This window comes from Pygocentrus nattereri, chromosome 9 (genome assembly GCF_015220715.1).
Source record: "Pygocentrus nattereri isolate fPygNat1 chromosome 9, fPygNat1.pri, whole genome shotgun sequence".
In the NCBI taxonomy this organism is placed as follows: Eukaryota; Metazoa; Chordata; class Actinopteri; order Characiformes; family Serrasalmidae; genus Pygocentrus; species Pygocentrus nattereri.
In genome coordinates this window covers 5,298,568-5,321,260 of record NC_051219.1, presented here as the reverse complement: position 1 = coordinate 5,321,260, position 22,693 = coordinate 5,298,568, and positions in this window count along the sequence as shown.

Sequence of the window (22,693 nt, the reverse complement as noted above, 5' to 3'; positions counted from 1 at the left end):
GAAGTGGACGTCTGGTTCCTACCACCACCACTGTGGTCAGTTCTGACTCAGTAAGTCTCTCTAGAACTGAGCATTTCGCACCAAACCACTCTGCACGACTCTGTTTACATCTGAACTAGTTAATTATACATTCACTTTCCCTTTAGGTAACTTCTGATATACTTGCTCATGTGGTTTCTGACACCATATAGAAATTAAATTTACAAATGCCCAAAAAAGTAGCTTGTGCAAAATTTATGGCACATTTGATATCTTGTTATTGTTCTAATGTTTTAAATATAAGTTGTGCATTAAAATGGGCAAAATGCCGTATTTAGGAGAATGCTTTGGCTAATTTTACTTAGAAAATTAACAACACATGTAATTTGACCAGGAATGTTTGAACATTTACCTACAACTGTGTTAGAGTCATTTCAAATGCAGTACCTCTTCTTTTCACTAGTTGTCAGTACTTCCCATTCTCAGCCAAAATGTGCACACCACCTCTAGAGCATGCAGACTTGCTTTCTCAAGCCCTTTCACTTTAATAAATATTGATTTTGTTGCACATCAGTATCATTTTTTTGTGTACACACCCTTCATACATATGACAAGGCCGACCAGCCTAATGAAAAAATGATAGATAAAGCCTAATTCTGTCAAGTCGCCTCCAGGTGGCGCACTCTCTTTAACTAAACTACTATAGGGCTCGATTTCAGTCAGCAGAACAATGAGAACTCTCTTACTGAGATCAGCTTCTTTATGTTCATAGGATTTAATTGGAAAAGAGTATTGATGTCCGTGTGCTGTGGGTGTTTTTTGTCTGTTTTCTGGTGCATCATCCAAGAAGAAGCTCATCTCCAGTTTCTGGTCCAATTATCTGTATCCCAGAACCTTGACCGACCTAAAGTAGAAGGACGAACATCAAAAAAACATGATAAAACATCATTTTACATGCAGATCTACAAACAGTTTTGCTTGTAAGTCATCTCTCTATCAGTGCTGCCAAGAAAAGAGCTGGACTAAAGTCTCATTTGTTGAGGCTAAAAGGGTGTAATAGCCTACAGCTGTTAGATGACAGTGCAGAAGAGCTTAACACTTAGGCTAACCAACTTTATTAATTGAATTTGGATTTTAATTAAATGGCTTTTCTTGATAAGGACACCTTATGATAAGAGGACTAAGGGCAGATAATGGAGGGGAAAAAACATAATTGGAGCAATTACCTGAGGACACAGTGTGTGTGTGTGTGTGTGTGTGTGTGTGTGTGTGTGTGTGTGTGTGTGTGTTCATACATTTTCAGGACTAAACCTACAGAAAAACAGGGCTAACTTTTACAGAAGTTATTAGAAGATGAAATAATAATAATTCATTTTGATTCAATTCAATTTTTAGTCAAAGTGCCATTAAGTACAAGTTCATTTTTCCATGACAGAAAAAGATCATTACACCGAAGCCTCAACTACTAAATATGTACCATATTTCCATTGTTTATTGTGTCCACTCTTTCCCTTCATTCCTTCATCTTAAAGTCTGAGTCTTTCAGAAGAAAAGATAAGGAGGAGTTCACCACTCTGTGAAAGACTGCACCATCAAATAGAGCAACAATTCAAGAAGAACGTTTCTCAATATAAAATAGCAAAGAACTTCTGCTTTTCATCATCTACAGTACACAATAACATTAAAAGACTCAGAGAATCTGGAGAAATCTCTATAGGCAATGTACAAGGCCAGAAACCAGTATTTGCTGGCCGTGATCTTTGTGCCACCTGACGGCGCTGCATTAAAAACAGACATGATTCTGTAGTGGAAATCACTGCATGGGCTCAGAAACACTTCTGAAAACCACTGACTGTGAACACAGTTCATCACTGCATCCACAAATGCTGTTAAACTCTAAAACACAAAGAAGAAACCAAATATAAACAGGACCCAGAAACGCTGCCACCTTCTCTGGGCCTGAGTTCATTTAAAATGGACTGAGGGGAAGTGGAAAAGTGTCCTGTGGTCTGACGAATCAACATTTGTCAATTCTTTTTGGAATCATGGACTCTGTGCTCTTGGAGCTAAAGACCACTCAGCCAGTTATCAGAGTACAGTTCAGAAGCCAGTATTCATGATGGTATAGGGGTGCATTAGTGCCTGCAGTCCAGAGCGGTCATCACTTAAAACATTTGGCGCATTGCAAAATGAAAAGGAGATCCTAGACTGATGAGCGGCTGAAATCCTGTATCAAACAAGAACCGAAACACATTTCACTTTCAAAACAACAGCAACTGGACTCTTCAGTTCCCAAAGGCTTACAGAGCGTCGTTAAAAGAAGAGGTGATGTAACTCAGCGGTAAACAGGCCCCCGTCCCAACATTTTTGGAAAAAGTCAGCATCAAATTCCAAATGGGCATATATTTTTCATAATATAAGCTTTCTTAGGTTCAACATTTGATATGCTGTCTTTGTAGCATTTTCCTTTAAAAATAAGGTTTGCATGATTTGCATATGAATGAGTTATTTTTATTTATATTCTGCACAATGTCCTTTTTTGTATGTATAACACATGTGAGACAAATGCAGGACTCATTGTCCTCATAGTGTGTAGAAACAAATGCGTATATGTGTGTGTGTGTGTGTGTGTGTGTGTGTGTGTGTGTGTGTGTGTGTGTGTGTGTGTGTGTGTTTATGCTATTGATTCATTTAAGATCTTTAACTTTTCATTGCCCCCAAAGTTTCGCCTCTGAGAGCTGAAGCTGCAGCTGCTCTGTAATCTCTAAAGAAAGACGAGTGTCCTAATGAGAGATCATTGTGCTGCGGACTTCCCGTCTCATTCTGTTTGATTTGGGCAAATTAAACCGTGAAAGTGGCTGTAAATGAATGTGGAAATAACAGCTCACTCTGAGGCCCATCAGCAGTCCACTCACACCTCACTCGTCCCACAGCTTAATACGGCTGAAGTGTGAAAGTCAAACGCTTTAACCCTCCTGATCTGTTTGGGGTCCTGAAGACCCCAGGCACCCTTTAGCGTTTAGTAAAACCTTATCACTTCCGCACTAAAGCTCTATACAAACCAGCATCTTTTTCAGCTGTTGCCTAGCTGTAGTATCTGTAGTATTCGGTCAGTTGTGATAGACAATAATCTCCTTGTGCATTTAAGCCTGTTGACTCATATTAGAAACTAATGGGCAAGGTTATAGGAGATGTTTCATTATGTGGTGTAAAATAATGTTTTATTATATGTTGGGTTTAGAATCTGTGACCAAAGAGGGAGTTGAAGCCTCCACTTGGTTTTATTTTGAAGTGAACATTCAATCAATAAGCCACCATAAAGTGGAACTCTACCAATTTCAAGTTGGTTCAAAATTAAAATTTGTATATAATTGAGACGTAAACAGAGTGAAGTGGTGATAGGAACCGGGGGTCGCCATGACTACAACACTAATACAGACATTTGATCTACTATCCAAAACCACCTGTGAACCTAGACGAGCCTTGGGAGCTTTTATACGCTCCAATCCAGATCGTTTTCTCTGTGGTGTCTAGACAGATACAGCCAAGCAAGCTGTCCTATTGGTCAGGACTTCAGGAGCTGAACTGAAGGCCTTGCATGTTAAATTAACCCCCAGTCTAATAAGGAAGTGGCAGGGGAATCGACCAATCGTGTTTTGATTTAAAGGGTGGAGCCAGTTTCATGAGACAAAACACTCTAGTCTTAGTTCAAGATATGTCCCTAAGTGTGAATATGAGCTTCAGGTAGTCTCAGGCCCCTGTTAGCTGTTATTGACTATGAAACTGCTTCAAGGTAAAACGTCAATATCTGTTCCAAACTTCATAGAACATATTTTATAACCTTCAAAATAACCAAGCGAAAATACTCCTGTGCAACAGTGTTAACTCAGTGCTAACATAGTATTAGAAATGCCATAGGGGTGCAGAATTTCGCACTATTGTAAAGGTGTGTTTTCTCTTTTATACGCATTTTTGGCTCGAGGCTTATTTGTATCAGGTCACACAGCCAGACAAACACTGACCAAAGTACCAGGGGAAGGGAGAGAGAGAGAGAGAGAGAGAGATGAGGAAAGAGAAGGGCAAGACAAAATGTTCAAGAATAAAAGAAGAGTGACAGAAGAAATGTGAAAGATGTGAAAGAGAAAAGGAGAGAAGAGGGAGGGTGCGAGGAGGGGAAAAAAGAGCAGACGAGTGTAGATAAAGGGGAAGATGTCATGGGCATTGACATGGTGATGAATCACCACTTTAATTCTTTCTCTTTTCATTTGATCTAAAGACTGATCGCACACACACACACACACACACACACACACACACACACACACACACACACACAGAGTGATGGGGAAAAATTTAGAACCATAATGGCCACACGTCATTCTGTGGTTGCGTCATGCCCACATTAGGAACTCTGGGTCCAAGCTTGTTTCCTCAATAGGGAAAAATGAATGGGGTTAATCAGAAACGTTCAAACCCGATATGTTTTGCTGCCTGTAGATGTTTCCTCCCAACGTGATTTGGATCCTCTGAATTAAGAGGTCAAACTGAAATATGAATTTGTCTACATAAGTTAACACTACTGCACTCTCTTTAGAATCAATAGACTGGACACCTCACTAAACCAGCACGGTCAAGTGGTAATGAAGCTGTTTTGGCAGTAGAGTACATTTGGAGAAGCTAGTTGTGGTAGTTGCCTGGTCCGTGGGCACTGAAGACAGCCACGAGAGAGGGCGGGAAGGGGTACAACAGCCCTGCCAGAGGACGGGAGAACGACAACAGTCAGGCCCCACCTCCTGTTCCAGGGTGAGGACCCACGTTCGACCAGGGTAGCCAAGCTACAGACGGTGAGGTAGAGCAACAAACTCTCTATCCTCACACACCTGAGCTGAGAACGAGGTGGTGCCTGGGCTGTGGAGTTCAGGACTCGTGTCCAGCCTTCATGCCTCTAGTGGCCGGTCGTTCCTCCTGTAAACTCCTGAGGCTGAGAAAGGACGGGAAGGCGGTGCCTGAGCTTCGCATGCTAAGAGCCGTGAGTGACAATGGGAGGAAGACGGGAGAACAACAATGATCAGGCCCCGTCTGGGCGACTGCCACACTAATATTGGAATATAACAATCCTGCTATTATCAAAGATGTAGCGATGTATAAATATCGACTCCCTAATGACCTTGAATTCAAAGGATCCAGTGATTTGTTGGAAAAACATTCGAATGACAACACGTATCGGGTCTAGACCTGGTTGTTTACCATGATTCCTAATATGTTCTGGACGTTGACTACAAAGTGATGACAGGACTTCAGAGGTGTTCTCCAACCCAAAGCTTCTGCTGTCAGGTTAGGAAAGCACAGCTAAGGTGAGTAATTCCTGCGCCAGCCTGAAATCCATTTGAGAAGAAGAGTCCTGCTGAATAATTGAAAGTTGAAAAGGGAAAACATCATGGTAAAACTACAGGAACCCACGTGGCTCAGTATGGAATTCATGCACTCTTCAGCCTCGAGGGGTGCGTGTGGTTTAGGTACGCGACGTGTCTCTTCTGTGGAGAGTGATTCTTCAGGAACAGAGGTAAAGAAAGGAGGTAACTCACGTGTGTGTGTGTGTGTGTGTGTGTGTGTGTGTGTGTGTGTGTGAGGTCACTCTCACTCAGCCTAATGGAGCAGAGAGAAGGCCGACAGTCGCTCCTCCCTGCAGCACTGATGCCTGTTCTCCTCCTGCATGGACACACAGCACTGTTTAGTGACCGCTGCTGTACAGAAAAAAGCCCACCTGCTGTCCCACAGGGCTGAGGGTCTATTTGGAAACTTTATCTTTAGCTGGGCTCATAGTTCTCAGACCTCTCAGTAAGAATGTAGATCAGGAGTCAGTTTAACAGTTACAGTGTTAGTGTGTAGAAGTTAGGGTATAGAGTTTAGGGCTAGTGTGTAGAAGTTAGGGTATAGAGTTTAGGGTTCAGAGCTAGTGTGTAGAAGTTAGGGTATAGAGTATAGGGTTTAGAGCTAGTGTGTAGAAGTTAGGGTATAGAGTTTAGGGTTCAGAGCTAGTGTGTAGAAGTTAAGGTATAGAGTTTAAGGTTCAGGGCTAGTGTGTAGAAGTTAGGGTATAGAGTTTAGGGTTGTGGGATAGTGTGTAGAATAGAGTGGAGAGTTTAACATTTAGCGCCAGTGTGAAGAAATTCTGGCGCAGGCATTGGGGTTTAGGGCTTGTGTGTAGAAATAGAATACAAAGTTTTGGAGCTAGGGTAAGTGTTCAGGGTTTAGGGTTTAGAGCTGGCATGTAAAACTTCTAAAATTTCTGTTATATCCTAAATTATAAAATACAGACTATAAACTTCATTTCTAAACACAGACATTGACTTTAAAGCCTAGAAACATTAACCCTAGACCCTATAAGGTCATTTATACATGCAAACCCTCATGTCGCACCCTAAATTACAACTTGACTAACATATATTATAAACACCACCCTAAACCATATTCCCTCAATGATGTGCACTAACTCTGAACCATATAAATGACCCTTAGATTCTATAAGTTCAATTATACATCAATACTAAGAGTCCTTTGTGGCACAACTGTTGCCCTTTGCATTATGTGTTTACAGTTTCATGATGAATGGGCTGAAACAAATAGTCCAGAATTGCTTGGAGAAAAAAGTCTGGTTCCATTGACTTACATTAAAAGTAAATCATGTTTTTTCCTTCTCTTGTAAAGTTACCATTTGGGAGATGCAAGGTTTTGTTCTGACAGCAGCGAATTGCATGGCAAACAGTGTGGAACTACTCTTAAGCCTGGACCTGCTGACAAATCCTGAGCATTTAAGAAGTGAAATCAGCAAGGGGAAAAAACTGTAGCTCAGGGAGTCTCTAGGAATGGGAATTACTTCATTTACTTCAAACTCTAATTATATCTCTAAGGCATGAAACTGAACATGTGCAGAGCTTCATGTGAAATGTTATTTCTTTGGGAAACTCTTCAAGGTAGCTTCCCACATTACCAACATGGGGAAAAAAGAGGTAGGTGTATGTAAATGTTTGTCAGACAGTGTAACAGTGTGTTGGTCTTTGTGGATAAATCTGCAGATCAGGATCGAGTAGGAAAGGATTTGTCTGAAGTTTGACACCATAATCTCTTATCAGGATTTCTGTCGGTTTAACATTCTCCCCTCCTCTGCCCTCACGCAGTGAGAAAGAGGAGAGGGAGACAGATAGAGATCGATCTCTTTAGCTTGGATTCGTAGACCTGCTGAGCCCCTCTTAGGCTCCCGTACTATGCTGGAGAACCAGACGTGTTGGGTTCTTTCAAAGCATGTATGGAAAACATTAAACTCTACTGCCACTTATGTTCCTTCTGTACTTGCTTTCTTAATCTTTGCTAGCATGTGCACATCTATGGAAACTGAATATCTTAATAATCTGGTCCAGTGGCCAAATATGCTAGAAAATAAAAGTGGGCTATGTACATAGCCTTGTGGTACACCACAGAGAATATTATGCTAATCTGAAATGTGCTCACTTACACTAACCATAGGTTATCATCCAGTTAAAAACATAGACAACTACTGTAAAAAGTTCAACCAGGTTCTTGTGCCTTCTGTGACCTATACTCAAAAAAATGAACAGGGATGTTGGACATGCAAACTAGAGCTGTGTCAGTTAATTGTGTTGTCATTTAAAGCAAAATTCTGTTACAATTTTACTTAAAAATAACAGCTTCAAAATCATTTTGATGGTACACTGACATATAATATGGAAAAAAGGCATCTCTGTTAATGCCTCTCTAGGCTAGGAATGCCTGCTAGAGTGCTATGAATCCTTGGAGGAGCTGGTACAAAAGCTCTTGTGAGAGCACTTCAGTGCCACAACCCACACCAACAACTTTTTCTTCTGTTGTTGTCTTTGCCAAATTCAGTCTTGCCGACGGCATCTCGTAACGTTGCTTTAAGTAACCGGATTACATAAAATAGACAAAAATTAACGGGAATCCATTTCAGTGAATGTTAATGTTGATCCAAAACGGATTCAGTTTCAGTCTTTGTGAAATCCCTGTTGGCGACGGATCATTATCTCAGTCACTGTATGGATGTTTAACATATTAGCCTGATGTGCTCTCTGCTCTACCCATAATCCTGTTTGATTTCCTCACTCTGTTTTACACCTCCTGCCACGAGGGCATTCGAGAAACAGATGTGATTGATCAGCCAGCCAATTAAAGCCAACACAGACAAACAGAGAGAGAGAGAGAGAGAGAGAGAGAGAGAGAGAGAGAGAGAGAGAGAGAGTCGGTGGTATCTCTATGTTTCAGCAGAATGAGTAATTCTCTGAGTGAAGGCCTGAATCAGGTTTGGACAGATAATGGATGTAGCGGCTATCTAAACATGCTCACTGTGGCCGGTTCAATCAGCTTGACCAGATAAAACAGATGAATTACACAGGCTGGGGAAAGTCACTAAAACTCGAGAGAGAGAGAGAGAGAGAGAGAGAGAGAGAGAGAGAGAGAGAGAGAGAGAGAGGGAGAGAGAGGCGATAAAGAGAGGGATACAGATTTTTCAACAGTATGATCAGTGTTAGTATTAAACATTCATTTCATGCTAATAGAGCCTTTTGAACTTTAATTTGGGAGGGAGAGAGAGTGAGAGAGAGAGAGAGAGAGAGAGAGAGAGAGAGAGAGAGAGAGAGAGAGAGGCAGAGGATAAAGTTCAGTCGAGGATCACATTTTCCTTCTTACCCCAAATGCAGTTGATCACGCAAACTTGTGAGATTTGGTGCGACACATAATCCTTAGCTTTGCACTGGCACTAATGTGGCTAACACATAATCAGAGCATATACCCCACCAATCAGCATCATGCAAACCATGAACATAAATCATTACACGCCTGCCTGACACCATGTTGAGTTCTTAAAGCCTCCTTTCTTTCTCCTTAGGTTAATCCTACAACCTAGACTAGACCAGCTGGTCCTAATCTTAAGGAAAGTTTTCGTAAGACACCCTCGCCAATCACGGAGCTGACATGGTTTGTCCCGCCCACCCAGCTGTAAAACAGCGATGCAATTCACACATCGCATTGACCGCCAGGCCCTAGCCCTCATGTCCAAAGTGACTTTGTGAAGATTTTCAGCTCAAATGCAGCCCCACTTCTAAAACTGAGGCTACCCGGTAGCCATGCGGTGTGTGCTGGAAGAGTGGGGGAGGGGTGGAAAAGACAAATTCAGTGTTTCAATTCACTTTCCCTCCAACAAACAGGCCCTAAAACACATTTTAACAGATAAATAACAATAAATAGGACATAGTATTATAAAATCAATCATATCTAACTGTCTTTCAGTTTGCATTGATTTTGAGTGCTAAAAATATATGATATTAAATATGCAACTCCGTTTTAATCAATTTTAATGCAAATAGAGCCTGTGTATCAGAATTTCATGCACTCAGCCTGAATCCAAGAGGACGGAAAATCAATAAAAGACAAGGCCGCCTTACTCTAATTGTTAATATTTACTCATAATAACCAGCAGAACGAATCACCGTCAAAATGATTTGCACTTTCAGCTCAGAGGCACCCCAGACGAGCGATTTCTGAAAAGGTATCTGAGGCGACACTTGTTTTCAAGATATCCATAAGCAAAAATGTACAAAATTTGGTAAATTTGTGATAAAAAATGACCACAAATTCCTAAAGGTATCCGATTTCTGTTTGCATTTGCATGTGACAATAACAACGTATGGCATGTAGGACTGTCATGTACCTACTTTGTAACTGCAGTTGTACTGTAATTGCCCCAAAATACCACAACACCCAAAATTCTAGGGTTTTTAGGGTTAATAAAACTGTGTTCAAGTCAGGGAAGCCTAACAAGTGAGAGGTAAAGACCGAGAAAGCTAATCTAGCAATGCTATAAACATTTGGCTGAACTGTCTCTTTAAGTCAGGCTGCAGTGGGAGCTTGTGTTTAAATGTGGATCTTCTGTCAGAGAAACATCGATCAGACCCTCAACATCACCCTCAATCTCCAACAGGCCAATGGTGCTGCCACTCATCCGTCATACAGCAACCTCTCTCTCTCTCTCTCTCTCTCTCTCTCTCTCTCCTCTCTCTCTGTGTTTGTGTGTATGTGTAATCCATCTCAGCCCTCTCCTCCAGCCTCTTGCACATCATCATTAGGCTCTTGCATAAGTGTGTGTCCCTCCTCTCACACACACACACTGGTCTCAGCATGTCCTTCACACACTCTCAAGGTCTTCCAGAGTTTGAGGGAAATTAGTTCAAGCTTTGGGAACTTTGTGAAGGTATTAATGGACAAAAGCATTGACCTAAACCTTAATCAGGTGTTCAGAGAAGAAAGGAAAGTGGAACCTTAGGGAGTTGTTTTGAAATGAATTATCCTGTATTTGTTGTACAAGTACTTCAAAATATGACTGTTGGCCTATTTATTGGAAACCCCTCCCTTGTAGCTCCAACTTGCTGAGATTGTAGCCCATCTGTTGATGCACAGCTTCTATCAGCCATCTTCTCGTCCTTAATTTTTCAATAAAGTGGCCAGTTAGTGAAATTACAACGTATGTGTTTCTAATAAAGTGGCCAGGTAGTGAAAGTACAACGTATGTGTTTCTAATAAAGTGGCCAGGAAGTGAAAGTACAACGTATGTGTTTCTAATAAAGTGGCCAGGTAGTGAAAGTACAACGTATGTGTTTCTAATAAAGTGGCCAGGTAGTGAAAGTACAATGGATGTGTTTCCAATAAAGTGGCCAGGTAGTGAAAGGACAATGTATGTGTTTCTAATAAAGTGGCCAGTGAGTGGAAGCACAAGGTAGGCGTTTCTAATAAAGTGGCCAGTGAGCGGAAGCACAAGGGAGGTGTTTCTAATAAAGTGGCCAGTGAGCGGAAGCACAAGGTAGGCGTTTCTAATAAAGTGGCCAGTGAGCGGAAGCACAAGGGAGGCGTTTCTAATAAAGTGGCCAGTGAGCGGAAGCACAAGGTACAGCTTTGATGTCTCTTGTAAAGTAGATGTTAAGTGCAATTACAATGCATGTATTGTTCATTGTGGCAAGCAGGATGTTTAATCGTACATCATTCAGGGGACGTTTGCACCACCTTCAAAAATGGTGAGCGATCATCACTTTGAAGTGCCGTGTTCAGGTGCTAAATGTAGCCTGTCCAGAGCTCTGGAGCAGAACAGCAGCGAGGTAGTGAGATTTTTCTGTATATTTTTGCCATATATTGGTAAAAGCTCATTCAGTATCATATGTAAGAATTAAAATCCCACCATTTCTCATTTGTGCATCTCTGCCTTAAATACAAACACCCACTGGGAGAAGAAGCTGACCTGATTTCATACCTCAGGAAACCCTGTCAGGACATTATTGATCATTTTCAAGATGATAAATCAGTCATATTGGTCCCTGCTGATCCATGTCCATTTGTTTCTGGGTGAAGCTCAGATGCCTGAGTTCTGTTTGACCTTCAAACGGGAAAATGCATGGAAAGAACATGAAGAAGAACAAGAGAAGAAGAAGGAGAAGAGTTGGTCTGCCAGACCTTGTTATTCAGATATAAACTCACACTGAGCTCCAAAAACGCAGAATTCATTAGAAAAACACATTTCTCCTCATCAAGTCGGGAATCCTGTAGAGTTCAAAGTGACCCTCAAGCAGCTGGAGGCTTTTTGTATCTGCTTGCTTTCTTTCTTTTCTTTTTTTCTCTCAGTCTTCCTTTCTCTAACACACCAAACACCTGCTCAAGCTAACAGAATCTTATTATTTGGTTAGTATTAATTACATACACTACCGTTCGAAAGTTTGGAGTCAAGATTTTCATTAATGCTGAAAGTGTCCAGGAATGCTGCCGACTTCTCTGGACTTCAGCTCATCTGAAATGGACTGATGTTCAGTGGAAATTAGAAATGGGATCATCCAGATTGTTACCAGCATAAAGTTCAAAACTAAGCATGGGTAGCTTGTTGTGAAGGCAGCACTAACATGAAAAGACATACACATTTTGGAACAACATGTGCTGCCTTCTAGACAACGTCTTTTTCAGCATATTTGGGATGATCATAAAGTTCCTGTAGGTGTTTTCGATTTAATACAGATTAAACAATGTACTGTTGCTGTCAGTTTTAACCCTCTGAGCTCCACAACTTTGCCCCCATGTCAATTCAATATATTTAAAACGATGGCTACATTTACACAGCAGGAAAAAGTGGCCCAAGTCCGATCTTTTTCTCCGTATCTGACACAGATGTGTCATTTGTGTGTCAGTGTGAACGGCAGAAAACGCACTGAATCAATTTTCAATTCCGATTTGAGACACTTTCAGTTGTGGTATTAAAATCCGATACATATCCGATCTGCAGCAATGCTACTCAGTCTGAACAGCCAGATCAGAATTCATGTGTCTTTTATGTCAGTCCAACTTGACATTTCGTCATAATTTTGTGATGCTGAGAAATATTTAGGCTGAAGTTTCTGTAACGGCTGAACGGCCGGAGGAGACAGAGGCTGCAGCGTCAGAGAACAGTTTAAAGAATCCGAGGACACAAATCAAAGAAATGGCCGTGGCTGAATACTGGGCCATTCTGGGGGAAGAGCCCAGCTGTCAACCACTGGAACTTTATAATCCTGTGATGCTGGCGAAGATGAAACTGAAGCTCCAGGAGTGACAGGCGTTCACTAGCCATCATGATTGTTTACCTCTGGATAAGCCTTGATTCTTTTGCACGTGCAGGTCAGTTTAGGCGCTAATCTGTTCAGACTGATTTTGCCGACAGATCACATTTAAAAGATAATATGAACAGCCAAAAAAATTTGGAGATTTGGTAAGAAAATCATTTCCTGAGTCTATAAAGTCACCCTTTCCATTCCATCTTATCACAAGATTGTACATGAATCACATCCGGAGTTATGAGCCTATAAAGAGGGGCTGAGATACATGTCATCTTCCTCTTACCATGTATAATAGGTGAAATCGTATGTCCGTCTACACTGCATGTTACACTCACCAACAGACACTCAGGAAATCACTGAGGACCCATGCTGGAAACCCAGTATACATATATATATATATATATATATATATATATATATATATATATATAATTGGTGGATGCCCACAATGATGTGCAGCACTGTAGATTCTATAGACTGTAAAATGACTGTAGAACGTTAAAAATGAGGCTCTAATAAAATTGCCAACCAAAACACCTCACGCTAATACCCCCTTCATGACATTGCTGTATCTGTAAAAGGCCTTACGAAAGCATCAACATGTGAAAATCCCAGATTTCAGAAGTCAGAATCATTGATGATGATAACAAATGCATGGTGTAATTTTGTGTGAGTTACTTGTTATTTGTAGCTCTTTGAAACAAGCAAAGAAATTGCAGATACTGAACTTTCAGTGCATTCTCCATTTGGGGTTGTAAGTAAAAGAGGAGATGGTTTATAATAATCTGAATTTGATGGAAAGTTATTGTCGTCTGCACAGTCGTGTTTGTTGTGAAAAGAGCTTTTTTTTTTTAATTTGACTAATAAAAAGAAAACAGAAATGCAAACTCAAACTTGTTACTTGCCAATGCAGGATTTAAATTGAAGACCTCTAGAATCTGTTTGATTATATGAATAATCATATAATTCATTTTGTGGTTGGATTTAAGCAGTATATGAAAAAAGTCTAGATTTCTGAAGGTGAATGATACGCAGAGAAAAATGTGTATTTCTGTCAGTCAGTTATATTTATGCTTTTCGTTTGAACTTAGGTGATGTGCAGGTGACTGTGTCCATTTTGCGGACATGTAGTAGGTGACCCTATGTCCATCAGCTTTGTCCAAGTCCTGCAGAATCGAATTAAACTTTCCCTTTTCTACCCCAGAAAAAGGTTAAATTTTTTCAAGCTAAATCGTTCAGTTCTCTGTCTTCCTGTGTAATGATTGCCTCTTTCACTATATGCCAGTGTGCAGCTGTGGCAGTGATAAGGGTGTTTAGTGAGGGGGAGGTTTGACTGACTGTCATTGCATTACAAAAGAGGAAAATCCCTGCTCAGTGTGTGTGTGTGTGTGTGTGTGTGTGTGTGTGTGTGTGTGTGCGCATCTGTCTCAGAGTGTGTGTGAGAGACAGAGAGGTCACCGAATTTACCCAAAATCCTCACGCAGCCCTTTAAATGTTAACGGATGCAAATCGGCTCTGTGCTGCTATCGCTCTGATCGCTCATTTATTCTAATGCAGCCCTATTTTAATACATATATTGTTAAAGGGGGCTCGTTTGATGGGGCGGATTTTTCATGGATCTGTCTGTTAGGTTATGCTCTTTCTCTTTTCCTCTCTCTTTCTGTCTCATCCCAGGTGGGGTGGGGGGGATAATGGATGCTCTGAAGCAGACCCTCAGGGTTTTATAGGGGTTTTTTAAGGACACTGCAGGCCCAGCCTCCCTCAGGAGCGGCCCGAAGAATAGCCTTCCCACCACATCTATTCAACATCGTCCACAAATACAGACAGGTGAAGAACGAGATTCAGATCTCAAGCTAAAGTTGTGTCAATCGGAAAGAAAGAAAGAAACAAAGAAACAAAGAAGCAGCTTTGGGGCAATGTCTGTTGTAATAAATGGTAAAGAATTAACTGAATGTAATTTAAAGAAAGAAAGAAAGAAAGAAAGAAGGAAGGAAAGAAAGAAAGAAAGAAGGAAGGAAAGACAAAAAAAGAACAAATACATGCAAATAAGATAGACTGTAATTGTACTCCGACCGTCGTAGTTGAAAAGTGTCATTACTTTATTTTACATGATTTGTTTGCTTTTTGTTTTTTTGCATTTGCCCTAAGTATCAAATACAAAGAGGCAAATTTCTTGTTTATTGACATCTACTTGACCAGTGAGGTCATTTCGATTCTTACTCTTTGATTTGTACCATCTCTGGTTGTGATTGTGATTGTGATTCTTTCTGTGATTCTGATTCTGGTATTCTGTGCAATTCTAATTTTGATACTGGTTTCGATTCTAATTCTGAATTTCTTTGTGATTCCAAATCCGATTCTAATTTGAATTATGACTCTCACTTTATCTCTGATTCTGACAGTGACTGTAGCTCTAATTCTGATTCTAATTCTGATTCTAGCATGTGACTCTTATTCTATGTCTGATTCAGACTTCTGATTCTAATTCTGTTTTTCTGAGAGTGATTCTAATTCTGTTTGTGATTCTGAGTGTGATTCTAATTCTGTTTGTGATTCTGAGAGTGATTCTAATTCTGTTTGTAATTCTGAGAGTGATTCTAATTCTATTTGTGATTCTGAGAGTGATTCTAATTCTGTTTGTAATTCTGAGTGTGATTCTAATTCTGTTTGTGATTCTGAGTGTGATTCTAATTCTGTTTGTGATTCTGAGAGTGATTCTAATTCTATTTGTGATTCTGAGAGTGATTCTAATTCTATTTGTGATTTTGAGTGTGATTCTAATTCTGTTTGTGATTCTGAGAGTGATTCTAATTCTGTTTAATTCTGAGTGTGATTCTAATTCTGTTTAATTCTGAGAGTGATTCTAATCCTGTTTAATTCTGAGTGTGATTCTAATTCTGTTTGTGATTCTGAGAGTGATTCTAATTCTGTTTGTGATTCTGAGAGTGATTCTAATTCTGTCTGTGATTCTGAGAGTGATTCTAATTCTGTCTGTGATTCTGAGTGTGATTCTAATTCTGTTTTTCTGAGTGTGATTCTAATTCTGTTTGTAATTCTGAGTGTGATTCTAATTCTGTTTGTGATTCTGAGTGTGATTCTAATTCTGTTTTTCTGAGTGTGATTCTAATTCTGTTTTTCTGAGTGTGATTCTAATTCTGTTTGTAATTCTGAGTGTGATTCTAATTCTGTTTGTGATTCTGAGTGTGATTCTAATTCTGTTTGTGATTCTGAGAGTGATTCTAATTCTGTTTGTGATTCTGAGAGTGATTCTAATTCTGTTTGTGATTCTGAGTGTGATTCTAATTCTGTTTAATTCTGAGAGTGATTCTAATCCTGTTTAATTCTGAGTGTGATTCTAATTCTGTTTGTGATTCTGAGAGTGATTCTAATTCTGTTTGTGATTCTGAGAGTGATTCTAATTCTGTTTGTGATTCTGAGAATGATTCTAATTCTGTTTGTGATTGAGTGTGATTCTAATTCTGATTCTGATTTCAACACTGACTGTAACTCTAACTCTGCTTCTGATTTTCTGTGTGATTTTATTTCTCATTCTGACTTATGATTTTAATTCTGATCCTAATGATTCTTCTCCTTATTCTGACTCCGATTCTGTTTCTGATTTTAACAATGACTGTAATTTTAATTCTGCTTCTGATTTTCTGTCTGATTTTAGTTCAAATTCTGACTCTGATTCTAATTCTGTTTGTGATTCTAATACTGATTCTGATTCTCTTTCCGATTTCAATTCTGTCTTTGATTCTGATTCGACTCCTAATTATCTTCTTTTACTCTGATTCAGATTTTTTTCTGGTGGTCAGGAGTGTAGATTTCAGGTTGACTGCAGGGCAGTTTGTTTCAAGTGCGTTCCAGTCTGTTTCTCAATCATGTGAGTCCTGTCCGAACAGCTGAACTGTGATTAGCTCTCACACTGTTAATTATTTACCAAACAAGTGCGAGTCTGCATGCACTCCGTCTGTCAGGCTGTCCTGCTCTCCTCGAGCTGAAGAAGCGACAGATGCCTGGATGAGTGTGTTTACTTTCTGACAGTCAGCCGCCGGCAAATGCACAATAAACGAGCAGTGACGAATCTTAACAGAAATCTGAACTTGTACGTAAAAGTACATTTTTAAAAAATGAAAAGGTTCTTTGAGCAATGCCACAGAAGGAACACTCTGAAGAAGGTCTATGTTCTTTAGAGAGCCATTTTTGTAAATGGGATATGTGCAATTATGACTACTACATTTTAACAGTGGAACTCTATGTAACTTTTAATGTAATACCATTATTTTTCCTGCTGAATGGTAGTAAATTCAAAGTTATAGTGAATTTTTAAAACATTACCATTATTTTTTCATGTTTACACACTGTATCTACAGCTATATCATGAATGAATCCACAACAACTGATATAAGTTACTTTCAATCTAAAATAGAATAATAACTAATGACCCTTATTAATCCCACAACTGGGACATTTTTTGACAGACACATGAAGGGGTACTTGGGTCTGCACCTGTCAGGTTAAACGGAGGTTAAATGTCAAGACGGCTGTCTAGTACCTGCCTCATCGCTCTGACGCAGGGGCATCCTGGCTTGTTCGAAGTTTCATCTACTGAGGAGCACATTGCACATTGTTGCGTTCAGACTGCTTTGTCCTGCCGAGAGTACATATACAGAATATTCAGGGCCTCTTTTGAGTGAACCTCCAGGTACTTTCAGAAGTATGATTATACACTTTTTATTTCAGTGCTACGATATTTTCATTTGTCCTGCACCGCTTGTTACTTTTCTAGCACCAGTGCTACCTACTCAAAAAGCTTACATACAGCCCTGGTTTAAGAGGATTTTACATAGCTTACATTTGGTAACCAACCAGAGTTTCCTGAGTGAAGCAAACTTACCCATCGGATATAAATATGTAGCTTCAAAACGCTGTAGGGATGAAAAAAAAAAGGTAAATTGTAAATACATGATGGGCCATGATCAGCTGTCTCAGTGGGCTGATAGTTTGAGACCCTTGATCTAAAGGTTCAAAGAAGAACCTTTAAATTTGTATAGTGTAACGTTGGGGAGTGATGATGAGGTGGACACATGCACCGAGAGAAGTGAGATTTATTAAGGCCAAATCCATAATCAGGGTCAAGACAGTCCAGGGTCAGAGAGCCAACACAGATAAAGGAGACCAGAAGAACAAACACCAAACAATACCATGCAAAGACCAAACAAAGACCAGTAAACTAACAGGGGAAAACATGGGGCTTAAATACCAGGAAACAATGAGGGTTAACAAGTCACAGGTGGATAAAACAGGTGAGAACAATCAAGGGTGGAGTCAAGAAACAAGGGGGCAGGACAGGGAAGAATCAAAACAAAGAAAGCACATTGACAAGATCAAAACAAAACAAAAGCACATGGAGGACTGGGAGGGGCCAACCATGACATATAGAACCATTACATTTTAGAAAGATTATTCCCATCAAGGAAGGGTTCTTTATCTTTACACATATCTGGTAGAAACAAGGAACCACAAGCATCTCTTGAAGAACCCTTTGTGTTCCTTGCTGTATGTATGTGCACCTGTGTGTGTGTGTGTGTGTGTGTGTGTGTGTGTGTGTGTGTGTGTGTGTGTGTGTGTGTGTATTAGAGGTTAATAAGGACGTCTCCTCTTGCACACAGAGCCGTCAGTTCTCCTGCAGAACGACTCCTGCAGGTCCTGGACCTCCTGCTGTGCTGGAATATTTTAGAATATCAATGCTGTCGTTAGTATGCGCTCGTCATGTGGCTTTTATTAGTATTCTCTCAGGCCACCGAGGTGTGAGAGGGCCAGCTGTCTGCACAGTCACTGTGAGGGAGGAGCTTAGAAAGAGTGACAGACTGTCACTCCGCCCACTTCTGGAACTTTAGTAACCTGGATTATTGTAGCAGATTCGGGTGGAGGGACCAGTCTAGAGTCAGGATAATGTACGTTGCATGTATACACTACAAGTACTTCTATTATGTTGTATTATATTTACATAATTGCTTACATTTTATTAAATTTTATGCAAAGAAAGGTGTAAATGCACATATCACTGCTGTCGCAACAAAACAATCTCTAAAATGGTAACTTTACAGGAGAAGGAAAAGACAGTTTACTTTAAATGTGAGTCAGTGGAACCAGACTTTTTTACAAGTCTGTTTGGGATGTTTGTTTTTGTCCATTCATCGTGAAATTTACACTCAATATAAAGGCCAACAGGCACTTTCAAATTATGCCAAAAACCAAAAAACAACAGAAATGGAGATATGAAGTTTTTCTTATATCCACACCTTATACACTCACCGGCCACTTTATTAGGTACACCTTGCTAGTAAAAGGTTGGACCCCCTTTTGCCTCCAGAACTGCTTTAATTCTTCGTGTCAGACTTTCAACAAGGTGTTGGAAACGTTCCTCAGAGATTCTGTTTGTTTATTTGAGTTCCTGTCGTCTTTCTATCATCTGGAACCAGTCTGCCCATTCTCCTCTGACCTCTCACATCAACAAGGCATTTTCGTCCACACAACTGACCGCTCACTGGATGTTTCCTCTTTTTCGGACCGTTCTCTGTAAACCCTAGAGATGGTTGTGTGTGAAAATCCCAGCAGATCAGCAGTTTCTGAAATACTCAGACCAGCCCGTCTGGCACCAACAGCCACGCCACGTTCAAAGCCCCTTAAATCCCCTTTCTTCCCCGTTCTGATGCTCGGTCTGCACTTCAGCAGGTCGTCTTGACCACCTCTACATGCCTAAATGCAGTGAGTTGCGGCCGTGTGATTGGCTGATTAGCTATTTGTGCTAACAAGCAACTGAACCTGTACCTAATAAAGTGGCCGGTGAGTGTATATTGACATGAATGAATACTTTCAGATAAATTCCATTAATGGGCTGATTTTATTGCACTTCATCTGCTTGTTTTGTGATGTAGAATGTTAAACATTGCACTTAATCTAGTTTCCATTGCGTCTTTGTTTCACTTGGAAACGTGGAGCGAGTCTGCTTGTGCCGAAAAACAACATTAAAATGAAAAGAAAACCAATTTTTCAATAAAGTTTAGTTTCATAAATTACCTGCATTTTGTTATTTCTACTTAATCAATTGCAGTTGGATTGATTTTACCTAGAATGCACAATAAAATAAATGATTTATAAGAGTTAATTTTGCAAAGCTCTTCAACTTAGTCATTAAGTTACTGTATATATATATATTTCTCAAGTTAAATTAAAGTTGATTTATTACGATAAATTGATAAATCATTTTCCACAGATATATGAATTGAACATATTGGTGGAAAACAAATAACAGTTTAGATTTTGTTGTTCCGTCTTGTTTTTTGTTTTGTTTTCCAATATAAAACTCCGCTCAGAAATAGAAACTACACTAATTTTACTTCACACTTTGCAGAAAATGCCATGTTTGTGTTTGTGTGCTGTAAAGGGGAACATGGGGAGCATATGTAATGTAACCACAGCTATTCAAACTCTTGCATGCGACGGTATTTCTGCTGTATATCAGAGCTCTTCAGTCACTGATTTAGGCCTTTCACCGACTACAAAGTGACGACACGTCCTCGGAGGTCTGTGGGTTTACGGTTCGAGTCCTGCTGCTCTGTATAGAACAATATAGCCCAGTGTTTTTATGTAAATGCAGGCGCTGGTGACAGACTGTATGAATAGGCCATTATCTCAGAGAGCTCAGATGAGTCATGATGCAAAACGTGCTCAATAAATCATACAGAGATGGTGTGTGTGTGTGTGTGTGTGTGTGTGTGTGTGTGTGTGTGTGTGTGTTCCGCTTTAGTAAAGTAGGCCTGCGATTCAGGGACTGTGTTTGTGTGACTGAAATGGAGCAGAGTGCTGGTGAACGAGTCTGGGTGTGCAGTGGTGAGCGGTCTGTTCTCCTCTCTCAGACAGCCGGGGTCAGTCCACTTGACCTCTCTGAACTGGCACAGTCATACAGCCCTACTTTATCTGCACATGACAAAAACACAGCACAAATTATCCCCTCTCTCATCAGCATTCAGCACACACTCCCCCTCCCCCATCTCTCTCTCTCTCCACCCCCCCACGCTCCATTTTCCCCATCTTCATCTTTCTCTCTCTCTCTTTTCTCTGTCTCCCTCCATTCTCTCTGCTTACCAGATAGCCACTCGAGCACATGAGCTGAATTACCTTATGGTAATGTGATCGGGAAAAGCGACGCATGATAAATGTTCATTTAGATAACGGCATTCAGCGCAGCGCGTAGATTCTCCCTCGTTGTACGGCGGTGTGTGAAAGCCAGAGACGCCCCTTCGTTTATTTAACCCTTTCAAATCTCAGGCTTATTGCATAATGAAGCTTGTTATTCAGTAACTGCACAGACTTCAATGCAAACTAGCTGAGCTATTCTTAGGTTATAGATGTGTAATAAATGTTATGTAATTGGTAATAAAAAAGTCAATTTCCAGTCAAAATAGCCAATAAAGAAAGGTTTTAAACACCTCAGTGTTGCTGCTGGACTGAGAACCAAAAATATCCAGGCTGTGCGCAGCGTCCTGTGACCACTGATGAAGGTCTAGAGGATGACCAGCAAAAACTGTGCAGCAGCAGATGAGCTGTCGTCTCTGACTTTACATCTGCAAGGTGGACCGACCAGGTAGGAGTGACAGTGAGTGGACACAGTGTTTAAAACCTCCAGCAGCGCTGCTGTGTCTGATCCACTCACACCAGCACAACACACACTTAACACACCACCACCACGTCAGTGTTACTGCAGTGCTGAGAATGACCCACCACCCAAATAGTACCTGCTCTGTGAGGGTCCCTGGGGGTCCTGACCACTGAAGAACAGGGTAACAGAGTATCAGAGAAACAGATGGACTACAGTCTGTAACTGTAGAACTACAGAGTGCAGCTATACAGTAAGTGGAGCTGATAAAGTGGACAGTGAGTGTAACAGGGAGGTGGTCAGGATGTTATGGCTCATCTGCCCAATTTATTAAATTCAATTTAGCACAGAATCATGAAGAATCATGAAGAAGGTCAAGTCATGTTTACTTATACTGTGCTGATTGTGAGGTGGAGCTGCTGGACACACACAGCGGGCCTGTAAGATTAAACATCTGCATATGCAACAGAATGAAATTGATCATGCGGGATATTTAGATTTCACACGATTATAACCCACCGAAAGTTCTTTGGTCCTCTTAAAGAAAGTCGAAGCAAAGCCTGCATGTACGGACTAACCGACTGTCAGGAAGGTGCTGTGAGTGTTCTGGATGCCCCAGGGGAGGCAGCGGGTGGTGATTCAGCTCACAGCGTGTTTATAAGACACTCTTCTTTTCTCCAAGGCTCACCATGAGGCCCGCTGCCGAAGTCACAGCTCACCACAAATGCTGAAAGGACACTCATCATAAATAAGTGAGCCTTCATTTGTTCACAGCCACACTGGTGTTTGCTTGTTCTGTTTGGATGGTCTTTAGATGTTTTGATCTTGTTTGTTGTTTGGTTCTTGGTGGAGGTTCTGTGTTTTTGTTGATCATGTCTGACCCGCACTCTCTCTCCGTATTGGTTACAGGAACTTGGACTGTCATGACTACGACCCTGGATTGGCCCATAATAAAAGTCGCTTATCTCAGCGTATGCGTCCACCTCCTCATCACAGCTAGCATTATGCTAACATACTTTTCATTCATTCTTAGCATTTTCGTTCGTAACACCAGTGACGATCCGTAACACCAGTGACGATCCGTAACACCAGTGACGATCCATAACACCGATGATGATCCGTAACACCAGTGACGATCCATAACACCGATGACGATCCGTAACACCAGTGACGATTCGTAACACCAGTGACGATCCGTAACACCAGTGATGATCCGTAACACCGATGACGATCCGTAACACCGGTGACGATCCATAACACCGATGACGATCCATAACACCAGTGACGATCCGTAACACCAGTGACGATTCGTAACACCAGTGACGATCCGTAACACCGATGACGATCCGTAACACCAGTGACGATCCGTAACACCAGTGACGATCCGTAA